The sequence below is a fragment of the Prionailurus viverrinus genome, chromosome D3, assembly GCF_022837055.1.
Source record: "Prionailurus viverrinus isolate Anna chromosome D3, UM_Priviv_1.0, whole genome shotgun sequence".
NCBI classification, from domain to species: Eukaryota; Metazoa; Chordata; class Mammalia; order Carnivora; family Felidae; genus Prionailurus; species Prionailurus viverrinus.
The window spans coordinates 32715233-32731183 of NC_062572.1; the positions used below are offsets into that span (position 1 = coordinate 32715233).

General features: G+C 35.9%; 1 protein-coding gene across 9 annotated transcripts in view; it reads right to left on the bottom strand.

Moving 5' to 3' along the window:
* The window catches only part of LDLRAD4 (low density lipoprotein receptor class A domain containing 4), a 456253-nt gene that overhangs the window by 313787 nt on the left and 126515 nt on the right, over positions 1-15951 (bottom strand). The window contains exon 3 of one of the 9 annotated variants that reach the window (XM_047827462.1): positions 1196-1300. The exons of the other annotated variants lie outside the window; for them this stretch is intronic. The gene's annotated coding sequence lies outside the window, so the exon portion shown is untranslated. The remainder of the gene's footprint in view (positions 1-1195; positions 1301-15951) is intronic. 9 annotated transcript variants of the gene reach the window in all.

The following is a 15951-nucleotide window of genomic DNA, read 5'->3' on the forward strand; positions in this document are numbered from 1 at the left end:
GATCTCGCGGTCCGGGAGTTCGAGCCCCGCGTCAGGCTCTGGGCTGATGGCTCAGAGCCTGGAGCCTGTTTCCGATTCTGTGTCTCCCTCTCTCTCTGCCCCTCCCCCATTCATGCTCTGTGTCTCTCTCTGCCCCAAAAATAAATAAATGTTGAAAAAACAATTTTTTTTAAATAAAATAATGAATATGAGCAAACACTTCTTAATTCATTCTATGAGATCAGAATTACTCTAATACCAACACCAGACAAAAACACTATAAGGAAACTAGACCAATATCCCTTATAAACACTGATGCAAATTACCAGCAAACCAAGTTCAACAGCATATTAAAAGGATTATACAACATAATGCAGTAGGATTTATTCCTTGAATGTAAGAATTATTTGCATAATCAAAAATGATGTCAAGGTAATATACTATGTTAACAAAATGAAGGATGAAAAACACATGATCATCTCAATTGATAGAGAAAAAAAGTGACAAAATTCAACACTGCTCATGATAAAAACACTCAACAAACTAGGAACAGAAAGAAAACCCTGTAACATTATTGAGATCCATTTATGAAAAACCGCTAATATCATACTCAATGGTGAAAGACGGAAAGCTTTTCCTCCAATACTGGGATCAAGACAAGGATGCCTACTGTCACTATTTCTATTCAGTATAGTACTGTAAGTCCTAGCCAGAGCAATTTGGCAGGAAAAAGAAATACAAGGCATCCAAATTGGAAAAAAATAAAATAAAATGATCTCTGTTCACAAATGAAATGATCTTATATGTAGAAAACCCTGAAGATTTTTCACAAACACAAATAAAGAAAGCCTGTTAGAACTGATAACTGAATATGGTTAAGTTGCAGGATACAAAATCAACATGTAAAAATTTATACACTAAGAATGAACAATACAAAAAGGAAATTAACAAAACAATCCCATTTACAATAGCATCAAAAAGAATACAGAATACTCCTAAGCTGCAATGCAAAGGAGGCCCTGAAATAGGGAAAATAAAACTATCAAATGCCTCTGTCTTTCCTACCAAACTATGCTGCTATGTCACAGGTATTATAAATTAAGCATAAACAAAAGTTTTAACTATCTTATGAATTCTTCAGAAAGAATATCTTTTGCTTATCCAACCCCAAAGCAGACCAAAAAAAAAAAAGAAAAAAAAAATCCCCTAGACTCACCAATGTCCTCTTCAGAAGAAACAAAGTCAATGGAAAGCATCATTTGAAAACACCATCATCTTCTTTGTCTACTCTCCACCCTCAATCTCCCACAAATCTACCCAGCTAAAAACAAAACAAAAAAAAAAGCACATAAGCCAGAAATTGTGTATAGGGCCCATATGCACAAACAACTAAGTCTGATCCTAAGATGTCTTAAGAGTTAGCAATTAAGCCTTTAAATACACAAACACACAAACACACACACACACACACACACACACATATCTATCTATCTATCTATCTATCTATAGATACAGACATATATCTATATATAGATATATCTACAGATAGATATCTAGATACAGACATATATATCATCTGTATCTATAGATAGATAGATAGATAGATAGATAGATAGATAGATAGATAGATATCTACCTACATATATAGAGAGGGGAGAGAGAGAGAGAGAGAGAGAGAAACAACCATTAATAACCTCTGAAAACTAAACTGTTCTTCACAGAAATATAAAGATGGAGAACATGGCAATTCAATTCTATTTTTACCAGAACCTTATCTTGACAAAGTAAACACATGTGTGAGAGTAACCTTTATACTCTCAGAAGCATTCACAAACAAATCCACAAATGCTATATTCAAGAAGGGCACAGCAGTGTTCAGGGCTGAGGATCCTGTCAGAGTCAACAGCAGCAATTACTGTTTTTAGATCTGTTTCAAAAAGTACAACCACCCTAAACTTGTGAAACTAGGAAAGATTAAAAAAGAAATCATATTTTACCCACTCATCCCTTCTCTCCAAAGAATGTCTGACTGGAGGTCCCCTTAAACAAAACAAAGGGAGAGCACATATTATATTAGTGAGTCTACTTCTAAAAAGGAATAATCAAGGTAGAATAGAAAGGAAGAATGATGGGTAATATAAAACATCATCATGTTCAAAGAAGTTGCAAAAAAGACAGCAGAAGAAATAGAGAGCCTTATCTATCTATAGTCTTCTTTTGGGGCCACAGAAAGATGGGGGGAAAAAATGGAAGGGAGGGAAGAAACTTGAAGCTGTAGAAGATCATGAAGTTCTTAATGTTCCAGTAAATTAAGCTTCAAAAATTTTCCAGGACCATTACTTGCTACTTAAAGGCAACTACCTCTGTGACAAATATCCAATGAGAGTAAGATTTCTTTGACCATATAACTACTCTCTGTTGTGAGTATACTTCCAAACCTGAGGACACATAAGGTTGTAGTGACAGAACATAAGCTAAATTTTAAACTTAATTTTGAATCCTCACTCTGCCTTTTGCTGGGTGGCAATTTTCAAGTTCCTTAACTTTCAAGAAACTATTATCCATATCCTTAATCCATAATAATGGAAACAACAGAACTTTCTCCTCCTCTGGATATTAAACAAACACAAAAGACAATGAAAAAAAAAGTTACATGGAATTTTCAAACATTATTTTCCTTGCAACTAGGAGATAGGTGCAATCTACAGACTTCAAAATATCTGTAATAACTACCACAAGCAGGTGAGACTGGCCAGAAAGAAATAGGGGGAAGTGAAGAAAAGAAGCACAGAGAATTACAAAGGACTCAGTGTTAGAAGATTACAAGCATCATAAGTGAAAACATACTTGAAAAGGTGAAGAGCACATCCTGAAGAACAAAAACTATATCCTACATTTGCAACAATGGGTGCAAGAAATGGTAGGAGCCAGGTGGTAGCAGAAGCTCTCCAGGACTTACAAAGGTTCAAAGAATCAGAAGAGATGAGATTATTCAAAACATTTCACAACTGGAAAAAAAATCTCATGAATGAGCCATATTTATTGGAAATAGCCCTATCTCTGTTGCAGCAGAGATGGAGGGAGGCTCTGGGTTGTGAAACCTGGAAAGCTATACTGAAAGCTTCCCCATACCACAATACATCTTGAAAAAAACCTGGATTCAGAAAGTCCAGTGTACTCAGTGATGAGTAGTAAAAAAAAGAACTGGAGAAGCAATAAAAAAGGTATTCTACAGAAAAAATGTAAAACCATAAAACTTACCAACAGACAAGGAATACTCCCTAGAATGTTGCCACAGGTCAAAATAGTATCCAAATATTTTCCAAAAATTTTTAAAACTTAAAAGGAAATCATCTCTATGAAAACCAAGGGGAAGGAAAAAGACTACAAAGTACAAATGGAAAAATTCAAGATAGATATGGTGAGAATCAAGAGGAAGGAAATAAAATATGGCTGGCAGAAATCAGAAAAGAAATTTTAGGGGAAGAAAAAAATCACAGAAAAGAAAATAAATTTGAAATGAGCACAAAACAGAAAAGATACCTCAGAAAATAAAGGAAGGGGCAGAGGGTAGGGATTTAAAAAAGAAAAAAAAAAAAAAAAAAAAAAAAAAACTGAACTGAAGAAAGACTTAAGAAGAATTGGGGAGAAAAATGGCAGATTCTGAAAAATGGCAAATGAGATTCAACATATGTCTCTAAAATATTTTTAAAAGATAATAGAATGAAACAAATACTTAAAGACATGATACAAGAAAATTTTCCTGAATACAAAGATACTTAAATGGATATAATGAAAGGACACACAAGGCAACCTATGTCACAAGGAAACTGACCCAGAATTGTCAACCATCAGGCATAACTTAGTAAAACTGGACATAACAAATTTGGACTTTCAAAATAAGAAAAAAATCTTTATGGCAGCTAGACAAAAAGAAAAAAGCCAAGTCACCTATCAGATGTAAACACATTAATCTTGCCTGATACTTCTTTACAATAATAGCCAATCTCATAAACCAGGAGAGTAAATCTTCCAAATACTTAAAATGCATAAGCAAATAAAGTATGAACCAAGGATTTCATATCCAGCTAGGTATTCCTTCAAGTACAAAGCCCACAAACTAATAGTTTTGTATACCTCAGAACTCAGGAACTATTGTCCCACTGAATCCAAGAGACAACTGGGCAAAAGAGCTGTCAAATTCATGTAACTGTAGAACTGAGATTAAAACAAATATAAAGATTAAAGGGATAAGCCAAAAGTAAATTTTATAATGTATGACAGTGTAAAAATGATACAACCAGCAAAAATTGGGGCAGTAAAGAAGAAGCAGTAAAAGATGGGGAGATATAATGTAATGTCACTGATTGCCTAGTGGCTGAAACTCAAAAGATATCATTCAAGTGTAATGAAAAAAGTAATATGTATAACCTTATCTAACAATACAAAGGGAAACACTATTAGACAATATGATTGACTAATATCAAGTACCAGAAGGGAAAGACGGGTCAGAGAGGAAGAAAGATATAGGCTAAACAGCACTGCTCACTTTAGAAGTTTCTCTCAAACAAAAGAGAGGAGTAAAGGTATTTCATAAAGCTGTAATAAAAAAAATTACTACTAGAAAAAAAAATTATAAATAACAAAAATAAAACATAAAGTATAAAAAGACCCCATAGTAAGACTTACAAAACTCTGAAAACAGAAACCATAAAATAATATGAAACAACTCAAACAAAACATGTAAGCATAAGCAGTAGGTCACATAATGAAAAAGACTTAAGGTAAACTATAAAAACAGAAAACATACAATGTAACAGAATTTATATCAAACATATCTATCATGTCAACAACAAGCTAAAATCCAAACTAAATAAGCTTAACTCACCAAATAAAACTTATTCAGATGAGGTCATAAAGTAAAAATGAATTCATCCTCAGCAAAACAGAAATAGAGGGGAACTTCTTTAACCTGACACAGAACATCTACAAGAAACCTACAGCTAATATCATACTTAATGGTGGGAAACTAAATTTCCTATTAAGATCAGAAACATGGCAATAATGTCCCTTCTCATCAACATCGTACTGAAGTCCTAGATAATGCAGTAAGACAAGAAAATAAAATAGAAGGTATATGATTGGGAAAGAAGACATAAAACTGTCTTTTTTTTTAACAGATAACATGATTGCCTTACAGTAAATCCAAACAAATATAAACAAACAAACAAACAAAAAACTCTTAAACCAAATGATTAAAGTAAGGGGGGGGGGGGGGGGCCTGTGTGGCTCAGTCGGTTAAGCATCCAACTTCGGCTCAGGTCATAATCTCACAGTTCATGAGTTTGAGCCCCTCATTGGGCTCTGTGCTGACAGCTCAGGGCCTGGAGCCTGCTTAAGATTCTGTCTCCCTGTCTCTCTGCTCCTCCTCAGCTTGCACTATGTCTGTCTGTCTGTCTGTCTCTCTCTCTCTCAAAAAAATAAATAAATAAACATTAAAAAAAACCCAAAAACCTTTAAAGTAAGGTTGCAAGATACAAGGTTAATACAAAAAAGTCAATCACCACCCTACTACCAATAATAAACAAGTGGAATTTGAAATTTAAAACAGTATCATTTAAACTAACACCTGCAAAAATGAAATTAGGTATAAATTTAACAAAATATGTATAAGATCTATAACAGAAAAACTACAAAACTCTGGTGAATGAAATCAAAGAAGTAGGTAAATCAAGAAATATTCCATGTTCATGGATAGGCATACTCAATGTTTTAAGATGTCAGTTCTTCCTAACATGATCTATGGATTCAATGAAATCTCAATTAAAATCACAAGCTAGTTTGTGAAAATCAAAAAACTGATTCTAAAGTTTACATGGAGAGGCCAAAGAATCAGAATAGCCAACACAATACTGAAGGAGATGAAAAAAATCAGAGGACAGACTATCTGACTTTAAGACTTAGCATGATACTGATGAAAGCATGGATAGACAGATCAAAGGAACAGGATAAAGAGCCCAGACAGACCATTTAAATACAGTCAACTAATCTTTGACAGAAGAACAAAGGCAATACACTGGCAAAAAAGTAGTATTTTCAAGAAATGATGCTGGAAAAACTGAAAATCAACTTTGAAAAAAAAAAATCTGGACATAGACCTTATACTTTCCACAAAAGTTAACTCAAATTGGACCATAAACCTAAATGTAAAATGCCAAACTACAAAACTCGTAGAAGATAACATTTAGAGAAAATCTAGTTGACCTTGAGTATGGTGATGACTTTTGAATATAACACCAAAGTCACAATCCACCAAAGAAATAATTGATAAGCTAGACTTCGTTAAAATTTAAAACTTCTGCTCTGTGAAAGACAATGTCAAAGGGATGAGAAAACAAGCCATACACTGGAAGAAAATATTGTGAAAGACATGTCTGATAAAGGATTGTTATCCAAAATATACAAAGAACTCTTAAAACTTGACAGTAAGAAACAAACCAACCTGACTAAAAAATGGGCAAAAGACCTGAGCAGACACTTCACCAAAGATTCACAGATGGCAAATAAGCCTATGCAAAGAATGCTTCATATCATAAGTCAAATTAAAATGAGGTATCACTACACATGATTGGAATAGCCAAAGCCCCAAACACTGACAACACCAAATATTGATAGAGATATGGAATAATAGGAATTTTCATTTATTCCTGGAATGAATGCAAAATGATATAACCACTTTGAAAGACAGTCTAGTATTTCCTTACAAAATTAAACATACTCTTACCTTACAATCCAGCAACTGCACTCCTCAGTATAAACCCAAATGAATTGAAATCTTACATTCACACAAAAATCAGTACATGGATATTTACAGCAGCTTTATCCAACATCACCAAAACTTGGAAGCAACCAAGATGTCCTTCAATAGATGAATATATAAATGAACTATGGTGCATCCACATAATGGATTATTAGTCATCACTAAAAGAAAATGTGATTTTCTTAAAGCCATGAAAAGACATGAAGAACTATCAATGCATATTACTAAATGGAAAAAAAAAGCCAACTTGAAGAGGGTACTTACTATAAGATTCCAACTTTATGACATTCTGGAAAAGGTAAAACTATGAAGACAATAACAGAATCAGTGCTTACCAAGGGTTGAAGAAGGGAGGAAAGAATAGGTAGAGCACAGAGGATTTTTAGGGCAGTAAAAATGTATGATACTATAATGGTAGATACACTTTATTACACATTTATCAAAACACATAGAATGTATAAAACCAAAAATGGACCATAATGTAAACCATGGAGTTCTGTTGAAAATCACACACCAATGTAGGTTCATCAATTGTAATGAATATTCCACTCCACTATGGGATCCTGATAATGGAGCTGTGCTATATGGAGACAGGAAGTATATGGGAAATCTCTAACATTCACTCAATTTTCTGTGTACTTAAAACTGCTCTAAAAAAATCTATTTAAGGGGCACCTGGGTGGCTCAGTCCGTTGTGCGTCCGACTTCAGCTCAGGTCATGATCTCGCAGTTTGTGAGTTCGAGCCCCGTGTCAGGCTCTGTGCTGACAGCTCAGAGCCTGGAGCCTGCTTCAGATTCTGTGTCTCCCTCTCTCTCTGCCCCTCCCCCGCTTGTGCTCTCTCTGTGTCTCTCAAAAATGAATAAATGTAAAAAACAATTTTTAATCTATTTTTTAAAAATTCAACCCATAAAGGGTTGTTTTGCTCAACTTGAAAATATTTGAAATTTTGAGTGAAATAAGTTTCTAGGAAAATATAACCATTTACCAAATTCATACCAAAGTTGTATTAATTGACTGCCACATAAAAAAAAAAAAAGAGAGAAAGAAAGGTGTCAAAAAGCTACCTGCTTAAATAGTGCCAAACCAGTTCCACTACAGTAGTCAATTATTTGCTCCAGAAGACAGAAAATAGAAACTATTTTTTATAAGAAGCAAATATAACATTTGATACCAAAACAAGTGTACTATTCACTTACTACATTCAATTTAAAAATCATAAATCATTATCCAATATCAACTAAAAAGTGTAATATGATCAAGTGCCATTTATTTAGGAAACAAAAACATATTTTAATATCATACATTTATTATTATAATTAATTATATTGGTCACACTTAATAAAGAAACACAAGATACAAGGCTAGGAATAACACAAAGATACCTCCTACCACCAATACATTTAGTTAACACTGTACTGGAGGTACTAGCCAAAGTGATCTAATAATTGTCAGAAAAGAAACTGAAGACCCTGTTAAAAAATGGAAAACAGAAGGTAAATAATGGCTATTTGCAAATAAAATGACTGTATACCTGGAAATTCAAGAAAATGGTGGGAAATACTGCTACAAATAATCAGATCTTACTTAATCAGTAGCAATAAAAAAAATGTATCCAACTTAAATACCAGTAAGATTTATATATAGAAAACTTTAAAATGTAACTGATGGACAAAAAATAAGACCTGAACAAATGGAAAGATATACTATGATCTAGAAAAGGAAGACTCAACACCATAAAGATGTCAGTTCTCAAAAATGTATACTTTTATCATGATCCCAATAAAAAATACCCACTTTTTTTTCAACTACACAAGTTTGATTCTAAAGCTAAGATGGAAGGGGCACCCGGGTGGCTCAGTTGGTTGAGCGTCCGACTTTGGCTTGGGTCGTAATCTCATGGTTTGTGGGTTTGAGCCCCACATCAGGCTCTGTGCTGACAGCTCAGAGCCTGGAGCCTGTTTCGGATTCTGTGTGTGTGTGTGTGTGTGTGTGTGTGTGTGTGTGTGTGTGTCTCTGCCCCTCCCCTGCTTGTGCTCTTTCTCTCTCAAAAATAAGCATTAAAAAAACTTTAAGTTAAGATGGAAAAACAAAAAAATACAACCAAGGAAATTGGAGGGGAGTAGGAAACTATCAGATATTGACACATGAATAAAGACATAATAATTAATAGATTAATTAAATGAAGAACAATGAACAGAGATAGACCAATGAATTTATATAAAAAGTCCAAAACTAGATCCAAATACAAATGGTAATTTACCATATGATAAAGGTAGAATTTCAAATCAGTAACAAGTAGACTGTGCAATAAATGGTATTAGAATTGGGTAACTATCTGGAGGAAAAAAAATGGATCAGTAATTTATACCACAGCAGGATATATCCAAATGGATGAAAGAATAAATTTTTTTAAGCCTTAAAATTAAAAGAATGCATGAGAAAATTCCTTTGTAACTTCAGAAGACCCTCCTAACTATGGTTCTAAAGCCAATAGTCACAAAAGAAAGATTTGATGGACAGATCTGACCACAGGAAATCAAAAACTTACACATGGAAGGGGGGGAAAAAACGTAAGTAAAATACAAATGAAAAAATGGAAGGAAATTTGTAATGCATATCACAGCAAAAAGGTTAACCCTTTTATTATATGAAGAGCCCCTAGAAATCAATTAAGAAAGATGACCAGGACTCTAGTATATTGCTAATTATGATGTAAATTGGTACAACCCTAAGGAAAAGCACTAGTACTAACTACTCAATATTTAAAATGCATACACTCAGGGTGCCTGGGTGGCTCAGTCATTTAGGTGTCTGACTTTAGCTCAGGTCATCATCTCATGGTTTGTGAGTTTGAGCCCCACATCAGGCTCTGCAGTGGCAGTACGGAGTCTGTTTAGGATTCTCTCTCTTTCTCTGTCTCTCCCAAATAAAAATTTTTTTAAAAATAAAATAAGTGCATATAATCTTAACCAGTTCCACTCTGGGAACGCACCCTAGAGATGTACATTTACATGTAGGAAAATATGTATATATAAGATTATTCATGGGGCGCCTGGGTGGCTCAGTCGGTTGAGCGGCCGACTTCGGCTCAGGTCATGATCTCGTTGTCCGTGAGTTTGAGCCCTGCGTCGGGCTCCGTGCTGACCGCTCAGAGCCTGGAGCCTGTTTCAGATTCTGTGTCTCCCTCTCTCTCTGACCCTCCCCCGTTCATGCTCTGTCTCTCTCTGTCTCAAAAATAAATAAACGTTAAAAAATTAAAAAAAAAAGATTATTCATTTTAGCATCATTTGTAATAATACTAAATGACGACATGCAAATAGACACTTATCTATTTATATGGCATTGAGTAAATAAATTCTGGTGTATCCAGTCAATACTATGAAGCTGTTAAAAAAGAATGAGGCCGGGGCGTGTGGCTGGCTCTGTTGGAAGAACATGCAACTCTTGATCTTTGGGTGTCAGGGTCCTAAGTTCAAGCCCCAAGCTGGATGTAGAAATTACTTAAATAAAAACTTTTTTTTACTTAAAAATAAAAAAGAATGAGACCACTCTCTGTGAACTGATATATAAGGATTTTCAAGATAAACTGTTAAGTGAAATAAAGCAAGGTGTGCATAGAATCCACAATTTGGCATAAAAGGTGAATAATAGCATATTCTATATTTGATTTATATGCTTAAAATTTTAGGATGTGTATACAAGAAAATAAAATGGTTAAATACTGAGAAGTGGGAGAATTTGATGGATGGAGAATAAGGATGGGAAGGAAATTATTCAATAAATATGTTTTTGTATGCTTCTGAGCCATCTGACTACAAGGCATATTCAAAAAATTAAAGTTAAAAGTGAACACAATATATTCCACAGAGCTGTGAAAATATTAGAAAGACGAGTCCCTAACACAAAGCAGATGCTCAATAAATGTTAAGTTCTCCTGCTGTTAGCAGGATAAGGATAATACTACAAAGCATAGTAATGACAAGCCCAAAACCAAAGCAAGAGGGCCATGAAATGATGTTGGACTCTCGACATCCCATATGGAAACCCAGTGAGGCCTAGGAGTTGGAAAACACTTCTTTTTTTCCAACCCTGTGTTCCTCGGCTCTCTGGGCCATTTCAGAGATCCAGTTTCCAGCACCTTCAGTTTCTCATAATTCATTAGCCACTTCCTTCTCATTAAAGTGACAGGGTGCCTGGGTGTCTCAGTCAGTTTAACATCTGACTTCAGCTCAGGTCATGATCTCGTGGTCCAAGAGTTCAAGCCCCATGTTGGGCTCTGTGCTAACAGCTCAGAGCCTGGAGCCTGCTTTGGGATTCTGTGTCTCCCTCTCTCTCTGCCCCTACCCTACACTCTGTGTCTCTCTCTCTTCCTCAAAAGTAAACATTAAAAAAGATCTTTTTAATAAAAAGTAAATAAATAAAATGAGCTCATGTCCCCCTATATTTAGAAACAAACTTTCCTGGGGGTGCCTGGGTGACTCAGTCAGTTAAGCATCCAACTTTGGCTCAGGTCATGATCTCACAGCTCATGAGTTCGAGTCCCAGGTTGGAGCTAGAGCACGCTTCAGATTCTGTAACTCTTGCATCTCTCTCTGCCTCTCCCCCACTCATGCTTGCTCGCTCTCTCTCAAAAAAAAAAAATTTTTTTAAATAAAAAAGAAGCATGCAGTCAATGTTAGTCACTATTATTAAAACAAACAAACAAAAAAAAAAAACCTTCCCTTCATCCTACTAGGCCATCTAGTACTATTTCCATTTGACACCAAAATCTTTAATTGAAAACAGAAATGCAGGATGCCTGGGTGGCTCAATCAGTTAAGCATCTGACTCTTGGTTGTGACATCAAACCCGCATCAGGCTCCACACTGAACGTGGAAACTGCTTGGGGTTCTCTCTCTCTCTCTCTCTGCCCCTCCCTCCACTCTTGCTCATGCTCTTTCTTTCTCTCTCTCAAAAAACAAAACAAAACAAAACAAAACAAAACAAAACAAAACAAATGCAAGCACCACAAGACAGGAAACCTCCTTTTTCTCCATCTTCCTCTTCCAACTTCCTTAAAATTTGGCTTTCATTTTGAAGACTTGACTAAACTTGCTCTTCATGATTCCCCTCTTGCCATGAGGACAACCTGTTCTCAGCCAGTCCTTATCCAATTTTAATCTTTCTACATGGTGATGCTGTTGCCAGTCCACTTCTTAAAGTTCCTTCCTTAATTTCAGCAATACCATATTCTTCACTGATACAAGTACTTGTTATCAATTAAGGGCTAGACACTGTGTTCCAATAACCTCATACAGCTGTGGTGACAATTCATGGGTTGATACTCACAAATGTTTAGAAAAGTGGTTCAATCACCATCATCATTGTTACTATCAGCATACTTATAGCATCATTTATTTAGAAGACAAGAGGCTAACCAATCAGACTCAGAGAGATGAAGATCTACACCTAAGTCCTCAGCCCACAGATGAGAGTCAAACAGAAAAGCAATGGGCCCATAACAAAATGCTAACTTTTAAGGTAAAAGAAGGATCCCTGATAAAGGGAGAATCACATATCAAAGAAGTAGTTCACTAATGACAGCAATAATGATGATGACAATGATGATGATAATACAGTGTCTACTGTACTATTATTATTGAAGCACTTGCTAGGTATGATAAGCATTTTTTAATATATTGTCTCATTTAACCACATATAACCTCCTGAGGTATGTATTGCTATCCCCATTATACAGATGAGGATATTGAGATTTACTCCAAAGCACATGGAAGTTTCAAGATGACTGAGTACTCAGCAGAGTTGAATGCAACAAGTAAGTCCAGCTGAACAGGCCTAAAAAGTATACAACATGATCTGCCAACATGAAGGTCACCATGAAAGCGATTTCAGTGAAGTGCACAGGAAGATGCTAAATTGCAAGCCACTAAAAAGTGAACAAGATGCAGGAAATAAAGACAGCCCTAACCATCCTTTAAGGAGGTGAACTACAAACAGAAGGACAAATTGGCCTACAGGGTGGGGGGCTAGGGGTTGTGTCAGTTATTGGTTTGGGATCTGGGGTGCCACTGGGTTGAGCTGGGTTTGGTGGAGTTGGGTTTTTTTGGGGGGAGGGGTGTTTGCTTGTTTGTTTGTTTTTAAGTAGGCTTTATGCCCAGTGCAAAGGCCAATGCAGAGCCTGAACTAATGACCCTGAGATCAAAACCTGAGAAGAGATCAAGAATCATAAACTTAACCCACTTAACCTAATGAACCACCTCAGGGTGGTGTTTTGATTAGAGTATTTTGTAGGCTTACTGCACTCTCCAGATCTTCCATCTCGGTCTTCTCTCAGTCCTCTTTGCTGGTTCAAAGACCTAACATCAACCTCCCACAGATATCCATACCTGTTATTTCAAGTCTCACTTTGCATGATAGGGACTCAAGGTTTGAGACTATTGGCTGGGTTCCAGGCTAGCCTTTCCAAGTGGCCTAGTAACATGCACCTGGTTGTCCCACCTTCACCTCAAAATCAAAATGCTCAAACCTGAAGCCAGCACTGAAACCCACGAGTCTGTTCCTTTTCCATCTTCCCCAATTTCTGTCACTGTTCTTTATATATTGTAGGTGTTCAACAAATACTAAGTAAATCATTTCTAAACCTTGTTCCCTCAAAAATACACTGAGCCCAATGTGGTTAGTGGAGCTAAAGGTATACAATTCTTTTTCAAGATATGGCACGTGAGCTCTGACAACTTTTAAAAGATTACATCATTACCTGAACCTAAGTCTTTCCTTCTTTATTATAAATGGACACTAAGGAACAATATCAATACAAACAGGTTAGTAAAATATTCAAAAGTAGTCACTGGAAACCCTATGTCCCATATACATTTAACATCATTCCCAAGAAATTTGACCCCATATGCTAAATATTTTACATCTTATCAGAAATGGAATCCTCTTTTTTGCTGATACACAATTAAGAAAGAATTCCAATCATACAGCTAAAATAGAATCAAATATTCATCTCAGTATATCCATGAAAGTATAAATGCTACAATTTATAACAATATAATACATTACCAGAAGTTTCTGTTTATGGTGATATATTAAGATATTTTCATGAAATGTATTTAAACACCCCAAGAAAGCTTACATGGTAAAAGCACCTCACTATTTTTTATTTCTCCTAACTAAATATAAAGAAAGGCATACAATTCAGATCCTTTAAAATCCACATACAAATCATCCACCAAAAAAGAAAAACAAAAAAAATTGAGATTAAGGTAGCTTAACAAAACTGGTACAACAAACAAGGTGTTTCAGCATTTTTTTAAGTTTATTTATTTTGAGAAACAGGGCGAGAACATGAACAGGGAAGGGGCAGAAAGAGAGGGAGAGAAAGAATCCCAAGCAGGTTCCCTGCTGTCAGCACAGAGCCTGACACAGGGCTTGATCTCATGAACCATGAGATCATGACCTAAACTGAAATCCAGAGTCAGAAGCTTAACCAACTGAGCCACCCAGGGGCCCCAAGTTGTTTCAGTATTAAGCCATATTGGAGCCTGAAGCAAAAGGATACCAGCAATACTAACCTTGTGTCTATTTAAAATTTTAATATTTTGTTCATCATGGGCTTTGGTCATAATTTTGATTTTTTAAAATATTCTTTATCTTGACCACTAATAATAAACTTTTGGTACCTTCTTAAAGTTGGTGCCTGACTCTAGTCCTGGCTCTTGATACATGATTTAAGGGGGGAAAAAAAGAGCAAAGAGTACTAACATATTGTATTTCCTGCTTAGGATACAAAAATGATCTACTTATATAGTCCTTGTACCTTTGCATTAAATTGCCATTTAAAGACATCCATCCCTCTCCTAATTGCTGGTCCTGCCATTTTACACAGTACAAGTTCTCACTTCTAGGAGCTTATAATAAAAAAGGAACATCACTAGTAGAAGCAAACACACAAAGAACATGTAGTCAGAAAAACAAAAATGCACAGAGATATATGTCTTAAAAAAACATTCTCTTTTTTGTTAATATGAAATTTATTGTCAAATTGGTTTCCATGCAATACCCAGTGCTCATCCCAACAGGTGCCCTCCTAAATGCCCACCATCCACTTTCTCCTCCCTCCCACCCCCCATCAACCTTCAGTTTGTTCTCAGTTTTCAAGAGTCTCTTATGCTTTGGCTCCCTCCCTCTCTAACTTCTTTTTCCTTCCCCTCCCCCCTGGTCTTCTGTTAAGTTTCTCAGGATCCACATAAGAGTGAAAACATATGGCATCTGTCTTTCTCTGTATGTCTTATTTCACTTAGCATAACACTCTCCAGTTCCATCCACGTTGCTACAAAGGGCCAGATTTCATTCTTTCTCATTGCCACGTAGTATTCCATTGTGTATTTATACCACAGTTTCTTTATCCATTCATCAGTTGATGGGCATTTATGCTCTTTCCATAATTTGGCTATTGTTGAAAGTGCTACTATAAACATTGGGGTACAAGTGCCCCCATGCATCAGCACTCCTGTATCCCTGGGGTAAATTCCTAGCAGTGCTATTGCTGGGTCATAAGATAGATCTATTTTTAATTATTTGAGGAACCTCCAGACTGTTTTCCAGAGTGGCTGCACCAGTTTGCATCCCCACCAACAGTGCAAGAGGGTTCCCGTTTCTCCACATCCTCTCAAGTATCTATAGTGTCCTGATTTGTTCATTTTAGCCACTCTGGCATGAGGTGATATCTCAGTGTGGTTTTGATTTGTATTTCCCTGATGAGGAGTGACGTTGAGCATCTTTTCATGTACCTCTTGGCCATGTGGATATCTTCTTTAGAAAAGTGTCTATTCATGTCTTCTGCCCATTTCTTCACTGGATTATTTGTTTTTCAGGTGTGGAGTTTGGTGAGCTCTTTATAGATTTTGGATACTAGCCCTTTGTCTGATATGTCATTTGCAAATACCTTTTCCCATTTCGTCGGCTGCCTTTTAGTTTTGTTGACTGTCTCCTTTGCAGTGCAGAAACTTTTTATCTTGATGAGGTCCCAATAGTTCATTTTTGCTTTTAATTCCCTTGCCTTTGGGGATGTGTCAAGTAAGAAATTGCTGTGGCTGAGGTCAGAGAGGTTTTTTCCTGCTTTCTCCTCTGGGATTTTGATGGTTTC